This window comes from Hetaerina americana, unplaced genomic scaffold (genome assembly GCF_022747635.1).
Source record: "Hetaerina americana unplaced genomic scaffold, ioHetAmer1.1.p SCAF_1, whole genome shotgun sequence".
Classification (NCBI taxonomy): Eukaryota; Metazoa; Arthropoda; class Insecta; order Odonata; family Calopterygidae; genus Hetaerina; species Hetaerina americana.
In genome coordinates this window covers 49,797,316-49,808,278 of record NW_027286069.1, presented here as the reverse complement: position 1 = coordinate 49,808,278, position 10,963 = coordinate 49,797,316, and the positions used below count along the sequence as shown (strand labels likewise).

Sequence of the window (10,963 nt, the reverse complement as noted above, 5' to 3'; positions counted from 1 at the left end):
ATGGAAGATGTTATTTCACAGGTCACTTCTTCATGATTGATGAGACTCTGCACATTTTGCTTTAAACATTAATGCAAATTTCTTAGCGCTCCTCTGACAAATAATTCATGGTAAAATATAATTGTAAATTCGTCAATCTCCATCCAATGCTCGCTATTGGCTAGAAAATCTGATGCACCGGCATTAAAGGAACATTATTATATAACATTGCATTACAACGCGTAGTGAAGTCACACTAAGAGCAAAGAAAGGAGCGCACAGGAGTTATAAATTAATAATATTTATTGCAGGACGCTATGAGAGAGCATAACATTGATATTCTTAATGAAAGCAATTAATCAAGGGTTACATAGGGGTGAAAAAAGGACAGGGTGCTAATACAATTAGGCCATGAAGGTTTGCTATAAAGCATGTCTCTCGTATTTTACCTTTCTTAGAACTCTCCATATGCTTTGGTTTGCGTCCGCCCTGCGAGACTGGTTTGAATGGACAAATATAACTAATTTATCACTAAGTATGCGTGTTTATAGGAGACTTTATGTTCTACCAGCATTTATAGTTTCATTGCATACCTTTCATCAAAACATGAACCAAACCTATGGAATCACCTAACTGCTTTTAGCTGATACCGCACTCTTTGACTAAATTGAACAGTTCACAAACAGTTATGACCTGGTAAAATTCAGAACTTCATCTATTTAAATAAAACAGTGTCTGGTGTCACTTGGTGGAAATTCTTCATATTGAACTTTTTCTTCGACTTGAACTTTTTAAAGTGGTTTAATTTCAAGTTATTTAGCTTAGAAAAACTCTCAAATTAGGTACTTTAAATTTTTAAGGGTCATAATTATATGCATCACATAATCCACAATACATTGCATATTTTGGCATAAATTTTCAAGTAGCAAATATCGCACTTCGGTAGCCATTGGTTGCGATATTGCCCCCACGCAAAGTTACATTCTCTGGCAATTGCGAGGTGACAGACGAGTTTTTAAGTTATTCATTGCTTTTGAACTAATTCTGCATTGCTATAGCAGTATTTTCCGTCTAAAGTCTTATAGCACACTCTTTCACATTGCGATTACGTAAAACTTTTTTTATTTGAAAAAAGCATTACAACACTAAAATTGATTATATAACGTTTGAAACCAATTTAATATTTTTATTTGTACGAACTGAAAGGATTCAATTCATTTCGTCATAGTTCTATAGATATAAATATAACAGTTGCTAGTTTACTCCAGATATAAATAATATCAATATTAACATTATATATGGTATCTTAGATGGACATTTGTCTGTAGTTAACGACTCCTTGCCCTTTGATAATGCCCAGCCACCTTAGACATGCATAGACCAATATAGTGGCAACAGGATGGAGCATAAGGCAATCTTTTTCTGATAAAATGGGTGTTACTCGTCAATGCTTTTTACATAATCATGAAATATTATTCATTGACTTAAATAAAGGAAAGGTATTTTCTGGCATGCAATGCCGCGTATTTACCACTTCAACAAAGTACGTGGTAAAAAACTTCTTCTTACAGTTAAGATAATATTCACTTTCAAAATATTCACAACCAGAAAAACTATATCTACATGCTATTTCACATTCTTCGCCAAACTAGGTCTATGTATTCTTAAGGAAGTTCCATGATTGAATTAAACTTAAGTAATTCACCCTACTCCTGTGATAGGTGCCATACTTTCGATTCATTCTCTGAAAGTAAATTTTATTCCAATTCAAAAAGGCCATCCTAAATATGCTGTAAGTATCCATTAAAGAACTAATACTGGGAGCACCCCTGTCCCTAAAACCCGCTATCTTTCGGTGTGAAAACTTGAACAACATATTACACAATAACAATAGGTTGTCAAGGGTGCCTTATTACTGTAACCGTTCTCTACAACAGGAAAAAAGGAACGTCCATTGTGATGAATATGCAGGCATAAGCGCCAGTTATTCCCAAAAATTATCTGTGAAGAATGAGATTTGGACAGAGAAAGCCGCTCTCTAACGAGGAAATTACACGGCTGCAAAGAGGGCATTACGTCAATTGGAAAGCAACTCGGAAACCAATTTCCGGGAATCACTGCAATTCGACAAATTGGACCGTGCTGAGGACCTTTATTAACAAAGAGTTAAAATGACTTCCCGACAACCCGTAATCCAATACCCCAACAATTTGGCAATATTATATACTCTGCATAATGGGACCATTGTTCTTTTTTTCATCCCGAAACCTAACCTATATCAGTTTAAAATATTTACGACGATCTGTAAACACTTCATTTATTTTTTTTAAACATATGGATTCCATTAAAATTATGTGTTTGATCTATCTGTAAGAAAATGAGGCTATCGATTACACATATTAGGAAACAGTACAGCGGAACGTAAGTTAATGGGTAAAGTAATGACTTCGTGAATGGACAAGTGGATGGACAAGTGGATGATTGGTACACATGGGATTCTAATCTCTAAAAATAATTATGGAAATAACGAGGACTAAGTACGTCATCCATACCGATTCCTATGCCGGGGGTTCCGGTTCGACCATAGAATGTGGAAAGATATTTTCAGTCCTTCTACAATCTTAGGTGTTCTCCCTCTGTCGACGAAAGCTTTCTGAGGAGTACTCTCGCCACAGAACACCGATCGTCAGATGCGACGCATAGTGCTGTTCTGGTGACTAAAAGTATTTTGACACCGGATGTACCTCTTCGGAAATTCCTATTTGACGTGAATTCAAATAGTCACTTTCTGCATCAGTACCCGTGCTGAGTAACGAGGTAAAATAAATGCCACTTTAAATATTTAATTCTGTGTGAATTGTGCGGATGCATCCCTGATGGCAAATTGTCCCCCTTTCACATTCTAGCAAGAGCGGCAGATTTCATATAGAATTACGCAAACTCTAAGGATTTTGAACGACTACATTTCAAATCCAAAGGAATATCAATAAATTAGCATACTTAAAAAATCAACCTATGACACAATGATACCAAACGGAAAGATATAGTTTTTCATTGTTTAACTGGCACATGGTCCATTCCAGGTGCCTCCGTATGGCTCCTTTTGAGACAGTTACTCCACAAGTGAATCGATTTATTTTTTTTGAAGAAAAATGAAACAATTGAGGTTCTAATTAAACAGAATTTTTTCATCGATGGAAACTGACCTCGGTAATAAGCGAATTACTTTTTGTAACGAAGCTATTATTTATCTTGAAATGTAATGAAATAATTGACTTTGTAATTCCACACACTTTTGTGTGTGGAATTACAAAGTCAATTATTTCATTACATTTCAATATGTTATGCAAATTCCACAAAGTTACGCCTGAGACAACAAATTTTATTATTTATCTACTTGCTGACTTGCCCTCCACTTATTATTCGCAAGCAATAAAAACACCACTGCAAAACCAGAAACATAACTTTTATAAAACTGTATCACGGTGTTACACATAAAACGATAATCATAATTTTACTGTGCACATAAGTTAGTAAAAATATTACAATACAATTACGGTTCTATCACACGCCCTTTCGAAAATCATTTATTCATATGCTAGCAATTACTTGATATCATGGACGGTTTTACGCATGAGAAATTTTGGCAAGAACATACAAAAATCGTTTTAATGTCGCACATCGTTGGGACCCATTTGACGTCAACTGGAAACTATAGACCACCGGCCCCCCACTGTGAATTCAAATTCGTTGATGTCACCGATCCGCGACATATTAATTGGAATGGTGTATTTCCCAGCGATTTAGAGCGGTTTCGACGCGAAACAGTCTCAAAATGTGACGCCGTGTCTCATTTTCTCCCTGTTTATCCCGATTTCAATTTCATTCAAATCCAACGCCCGAATTTTGATATGCATCTCGAGGCCAGAGAAGCAGACGGAAAAGGCGAAAATGAAAACCGCGTCCCCAACGGGAAAAAAAATCGCGCGCACGCGCCTAGCCGAGAGGAGGAGGAAGGGGAACACGAATGGAAACCAGCGTGTTCAAACGGACGACATTTAAGGCACCCACTCAACCGGCACAGTAGTTTTTCAAATCAAAAGTCTCGTATGCTCCGGAAAGTGCAGGAGGTATGGAAGGATGGATTAAAGGGAGGGTTGAAGGACGGGGGCGAGAGGGTGGGATGGAGAGAGGAGAAGAGATGGGGAGGGGAAGAGAGATGAGAGAGCAAGGATGGGAGTGAGAGGGGAGGTTTGATGGGGGAGAGAGTGAGGGAGACCCTCCTGGCTCTGCGTTCACTTCGGTCCAGGACTCTTCACATCTGTGCATTGTATCCGTACACTCGTGGATTGTGACGCATTGGGGAGATGGTTTTTCTTTGTGAGGGTCGTCAAAGCGTATGCAGTGTGCGCGCTCTCGCGGGATTGGGAGAGAAGGGATGGCAGGCAGCGGATGAGAAAGACTGGGTGGTTAAACATCCCCATATCTCTTTTTAAAACAAAACCGCATACGCTGTTACCCAGCATAATCTCCACGACATTCTCCGAAATACGGAACATACATACGCCCACATACGGATAATTAATGAACAGTAATGTGTGTATATGTATATATATAATATATATATAATATATATATAATATATATATAATATATATATAATATATATATAATATATATATAATATATATATAATATATATATAATATATATATAATATATATATAATATATATATAATATATATATAATATATATATAATATATATATAATATATATATAATATATATAATATATATATAATATATATATAATATATATATAATATATATATGTACACATATTATATATATATATATAATTATACATAAAGACATTTAAACACAAACACCAATAAAGGAAACTCACACGTAGTTTTGACGTTTCGACGACACGAGATGACGGCCAACGCCATAACTACGTACGTGAATGTCCTTTCTATGTATTTCTGTGTTTAAATGTCTTAATAAATGAATATATATATATATATATATATATATATATATATTCGTATTTGAAGGAACGGTAAAAGAAATTTATATTTGCAAACCAATTTTCCGTTCCAATAGCCATGTGAGTATTTCAGTGCCTAATTTTACACTGAAAATAACACTGATCGACCCAATAGTTGTTTTGCCTTAGGTCCAGGATATCACGAGTTCAATTGGTTCAATATCAGTAAAAGGTCAGTGCTGTCACTTATTTTTTATTGCAGTACATGGCCCTGAATCTTTTAGCATTTTTCAGGCCAAGAATCATATTTTCATGCATGTCAACAGTACGACGAGTGTTCCGCATCCAAATACTGTCGTCTTAAATAATCTGCATGCGCTTCGATGCAATATATAGTTTTCCAACTTATTGGCAGAAAATAAATGGTAATTTTAATCAAATTTGTTGAAATAGTTTGGCTACAATTACGAAATAAGTTTTTAGGAAATAATTTGTAGATTCCTTTCCCTGTTTATCGAAAAATTAAGGACTGGACCTTTCTTTACAAAACGCAGGACACATTTCTAACCGTAGAACCAGTCTCTGAAGAACAGAATGATTAGAAATCTAGAACAATTTTTCCAATATTTTTCCTATATTCTCGGACCTTTCCAGCTATTTCATACCTCAATGAAAATTTTTGAATTTTACAATTTCCCAGATAGCAGTTCTAAAGTTGACTTTACCTAATGCTAAGCGCTATGGCGTGTAGCCTTCAAACATCAGGGTATGAATGTCAGGTACACGGCCTGCAAATTTCACAAATGAACAGGGCTTAGGAGCTAGTTCCTTTCCCTTGGCTGTCCTTGGTTTTCAGGTAAGATCTGGTGCACAAAAACCACACGAGTAGGTTGTGAAGCTAATAGAGAACGGAGTCATCAACCGGATTTGAACCTGGGGCCCCAAATCAACACTCTAAATAATGTGTTATAAAGCCACCGTGTACTACAGCTGTAAGCCTTATGGTAATGGGTTAGTTGCGAAATAGCAAAAAAGTGGCAAAACGTTCACGACCCGCAAAAGAATGCAGTAGCATCTAATAGTCAAATCACCAAACTAGTGTACGGCAAGATACGAAAGCAACAGCGGGGGTGGATCTCAAGAGTTAGGAGTTTTTTTGTTGAATTCATCTATTTTTGACCCAACGTATTCCGTGCTACCAAGCGCTGGCATTTCTGCTCAGACTGTTACTGTAAGAATTTGCATGAGTTGTGCCGAACGCTTGAAGATCAAACACTGAGCCAGACTTGGAATTTTTGCGGATCTCTGCTATCAGTCTGCTTAAGCCATCACACAACCCCATGAGGGTGAGGGAAATTCAAACCTGGGTGCAAAACCTCGGGTTCTGGGAAACCTATGTTTCTTGAAACCTGGGTTTGCCCCGCAGTATTAACACCAATTTAAATAGAGAGGCATTCCTTACTTAATCCCATAATGCACCAAAAAGTGTAATTGGAATGACGATTAGATATAATTAATGTGATGCATTCCATTGAAATGGATAAAGATTTACCCAATTATTTAACCCGTTTTGTTATTATTATGATTGGTGCGGAATATTAGAACAAGAAGGCAATAAAAAGAGCAAAGTAAAAGATTAATATAATGATGCTATCTTTTGTCCACATTAGACACATTTTCAGAAGAAGTAGAAATAAGAAGTATTAAATTCTGGATAGCTCAAGTGGTTAAGAACCTCCTCCCGGCAAGTGGAAAGATCCGGAGTTCAAATCCCGGTCTAGGAAATATTTTTACATTCGTGATCTGCTTGATTCCGCCTTCCCCACCTCTCCTGTGTTCGTCCTTTATGTGTGTTCCTATCCCTTTTCCTTATATCTGTTTCTATATAAATGAGTATTTGTTCGCCCTTTGGCGGGATTTCGTGTTTGAATGTGTGTGTGTGTGTATATATATATATATATATATATATATATATATATATATATATATATATATATATATATATATATATATATATATATATATACATACATACATATATTATATATATATATATACATACATATAGGTCGGAGATTCCGCAGGGGACGTGCAAAGAGGAGAGATTGGCAGAGGGATAAAGGAAGTTTAAGAGTCGAGCTGGGGGCTGCAAAAGAGAGGTACTCGTAGATAGAGAGGAGTGCGTACGAGAACTTTTTGTGAACCCGCGTGTGTTCTAGAACTTTTTCGGAGACCAATAAAGTGGGAAAGAAAGAAAGAGACGGATATACTAGTATACGAAGTCGGGCAATGGGAGTGGCTGCTCTTCGGGAATAGGAGAAGGAGGAGGAGATAAGAGGATATATGGGATTTTTACGGGCCGGCTGCTCTCCTCGGCCTTAAAAGAAAAAATATACGTGTACGACAAAATGAATCAAAGGAGGAGCATATTTTCCGAGGCGAGGTTGAGGAGCGTACGCAAACGGGGAAATGGACGGGTAGAGCGGGAGGGGAAGGGAGTGAAGGGGAGTGATGGGAAGGTCGAAGGTAGGCGGGTGCTGGGCGGATGGATGGGTGGGTGGCGACGGAGAGAGGGAGTTTTCGTGGAATGTGTATGTGGGAGGAGGACGAGCCGGATCGTGCGGTTGTGTTTAGTGGTTGGGCACGGCCGCAACACGATCGATACACATCTCTCCGCTCTGTGGGTTTGCGTTGGCTGGGCAAAGCGAGCGTTTGAGATGGGATGAAAAAAAAATCGGACGAGAAAGAGGACGGAGGGAATGCCGTTGGCGAGTGTGGAAGAGGTAAAGAGATGCATGGTTGCAAGGGAGGGGATGTGGATGAGAAGGAAGAAGTGAGCCGGGGAAGTGAAGGATGGGTCGAATGAGAAAATGGCGTCAGCGGCGAAGGGAAAACGTCCGCATTTATATGAGAGAACGCCTTTAATTACCTTAAATTCATATTGATCGTTTAGCTTCCCGACTAGTTTCTTCAAGGTAAAGTGCATTAAACATACATATCGTTCCCATTGCCACCCTCATTTGACAGTAATTTACATCCATATGGAAGGAAACTTCAGCCAGCATGAAGGGAACCTCCGTCGCAGATTATTATTACTATATTTCAGGCCGTTTAGCAAATTCAGATATGGATTGTCGAATATGTCAAAGGTCCATTAAAATGAGAGAAATTTCACTACTTTATGAAGACTAAGGAAGAGGAAGATTGTGCTTCTTTCCAAATATAAATTAAAGACTTTCACGAAAGTAAGCCTTGCGCATTAAGATTTTAGGGTAGGTGTTGATGTTATGCAGAAGTAAGTCACTTAGAACTCGGGGAAAAATAAATGACTAAATTTAATGGGTTATACTTTAAGTAAGGAATGTAATAAAAAACATCTGGGACACATATCAATGAAATTGCATTGAAAAGAGAGCAATGAGGAGCTGACACCTATCATCATTCTCCAAAGCCAAAAGTTTTGAAAAATATAAAATTACCATTTTTTATGTTCCGTCGAACGCCTGAGGATAAATACCTCTCGCAATTAAAAGCTTCACGCAAAGAAATTGAGTTTGCGTCTATTTATTTCAAAAACTTTACCGCTCATGAGATGTTTTCTAGCTGGATAATCAAAAAGACGGCGTGCATGAAACTGAATAAATTGCAGCCTGAAGGAAAAGTCACCAAAATAAGACTCTAGAACAAGGAAACAAGTAAAACATTTCTATTACTTTCAATAATAACTTAATATTTCTTATCTTAAAATTTTTCTTTCTTATTTACTCGTAAATAACGTCAGCAAGGCGGGTAAGATTTCCTCTGATGTGAAGTGAAGAACTTTATTTTCCGTGTCTAACTAAATTTCATATTTTGGGTGACTAAAATACGACTTTTCTTAATACTATTTATCTGTTGCACAGCCATATACATACGAATAATTTTCTCAAACAATCTCTAAAGAAATACCGTGTTCAAACGAACCATATCCTAATGGTTTAGTAACATATTCTAAACGCCTGAAAACTCGCCGTCTCGTTCACTCAGAATTTTCCCCCATTTTCCGCCCATAGAATAACAAAAACTGTCCATACACTTGAGAACATGGGATTGAATGGAAATATCTCGATAATCTGACTAAGTTAACCTTTTTTCGAAATCAAAGCAAATCGACTCCCTCAAAACGTCTCGATCGCCGGCTATAATGATCCATTAAGTGCTTTAAATCACTTATGGACATTATCATGTGATTTGAGAGGGCTCTTTACAAAATGATTCCCCGCTTAGGGGCATGCCTTCCCGAAACACAGTTGGCACGTTCATAGTATCTCACTCTTTTTCTTTCTATCTCTCTCTCTTCCTTTCTTTCGGCTTGGAATACCTGTGCCAGAGTTAATTCAGCTAACGAGCAAATGACTCACTTTCGGGCTCACGACCGGTAATGGGCGCGTGTACCCTTTTGGCGATAAAAAAATCGTTTAAGAAAATCTAGTATCAACACGAAGAGGATACAAATATGAAAATAATTACCGCCAAGTTTTACTTCTCTTGCCTTGCAGCGATGAATTTCACATACGGATTACGAATAGAGGAACAGCTACTAATGTTGGGCACTTCGGACCAGACCCAACAAGCTTAGTGAAGGTAATATGATTGAGAAATGAAAAACATAAAATCAATCTCACCCTCATAATTTGAATTATCCGTTTCGAGATGACCAAAACAGATAAAATATGTTAATTTTTGGAAAAAACATAATGAATGTATAGATTGCTCGCAAAAATGTAAATTCTACCAATGTTGAACTGCAATGCAAGGGCATAACTTCTTTATGAGTTACACTCGGCTACATAAAGCTGGGCTTTATTTATTATTTTATTTTAATGACAAAGGTAGTGATTTTTAAGTTGAAACAGTAACATTTCAATGTTTATTAGTTCGTTATGATACATGTTTTAATATGATATAAGACGATAATGACGCAGTTTATCATTAAATATCTCAAAAATTCTTTTTGAACTGAATTTGGTAATAATAATGTGCAATAATTATTAATAATTTTAAAATACTTGAAATTACGCATCCAAAATATTTATCATGACTCGAGGTTTACAATGGAACCAAATTGCTGAATATTATAATATAACCCTAATTGGAATAAAACTAACGAGAGTGATGCGTTGGAGGTTTAGTAATTGGAAATATGTAACATTTTAAGGAATCCTCAAAACCCACAGCTCGTCGGTGGAGATCTGTATTAATTTTACTTACAGATCCGACCTCGTGTAACCATTATTAAAAAATTAACATGCATTCAATTTAACTTATCATAGTAGCCCCCCTTAAACTTCACCATAGAAAATTGCATCAAATCTCAAAAAGAGAACCAACACTTTCCGATGTTTGAAAAACAACAATCCATTAACTTCAATGGGAGGAGATGGTTTCGCTGCGAGCGCTAATTATTCTTCATTCCATGAGCATCGTTCTTAGTGAGAGAGGTTTACGAGGAAAGACATGACGCCAGACTCGCATGAGACAGTCTCACAAGTCAAGTGAGCGCCGCACCCACGAGTCACGCTTTCATCTCCTTCGTTGCGGGGTCACAGTTCCCTCAAGGACTAGCCACACCCACCGTTATTATACTGCCACGCCAACCTCGCCCTTTCGAGAATAGTTAACGCACGCGCAATGCCACGTCCGTACGCAACCCTTTCTGTACGAGCACGCATATCTCCTCCCCCGCCCCCAATCGTCATTCCGAACCCCGAGACTCTCCCCCCTCCCTCATGAACCACCCATTCTATCTACGACCTCAGCTCCTCCCCTCGATAACAGAGAAACCTCTTGCAAGCCTCCAGAAAGGGTAGGGTGCAGGTACGCCATTGTGGTGGGCTTCCTCCCCCTCTCCACTCCTCCCCCACCGCGAGTCTCCCACCACCCCAGCATAAGGCGCAGACCTCAGTCCCCCTCCCCCCTCGACAGGGCAGCCCCCAATACCGCCGCATATCAC

General features: G+C 38.0%; 1 pseudogene; it reads right to left on the bottom strand.

Moving 5' to 3' along the window:
- Positions 1-826: 826 nt before the first annotated feature.
- LOC139697579 (U4 spliceosomal RNA) lies at positions 827-958 on the bottom strand (annotated as a pseudogene).
- Positions 959-10,963: the final 10,005 nt, after the last annotated feature.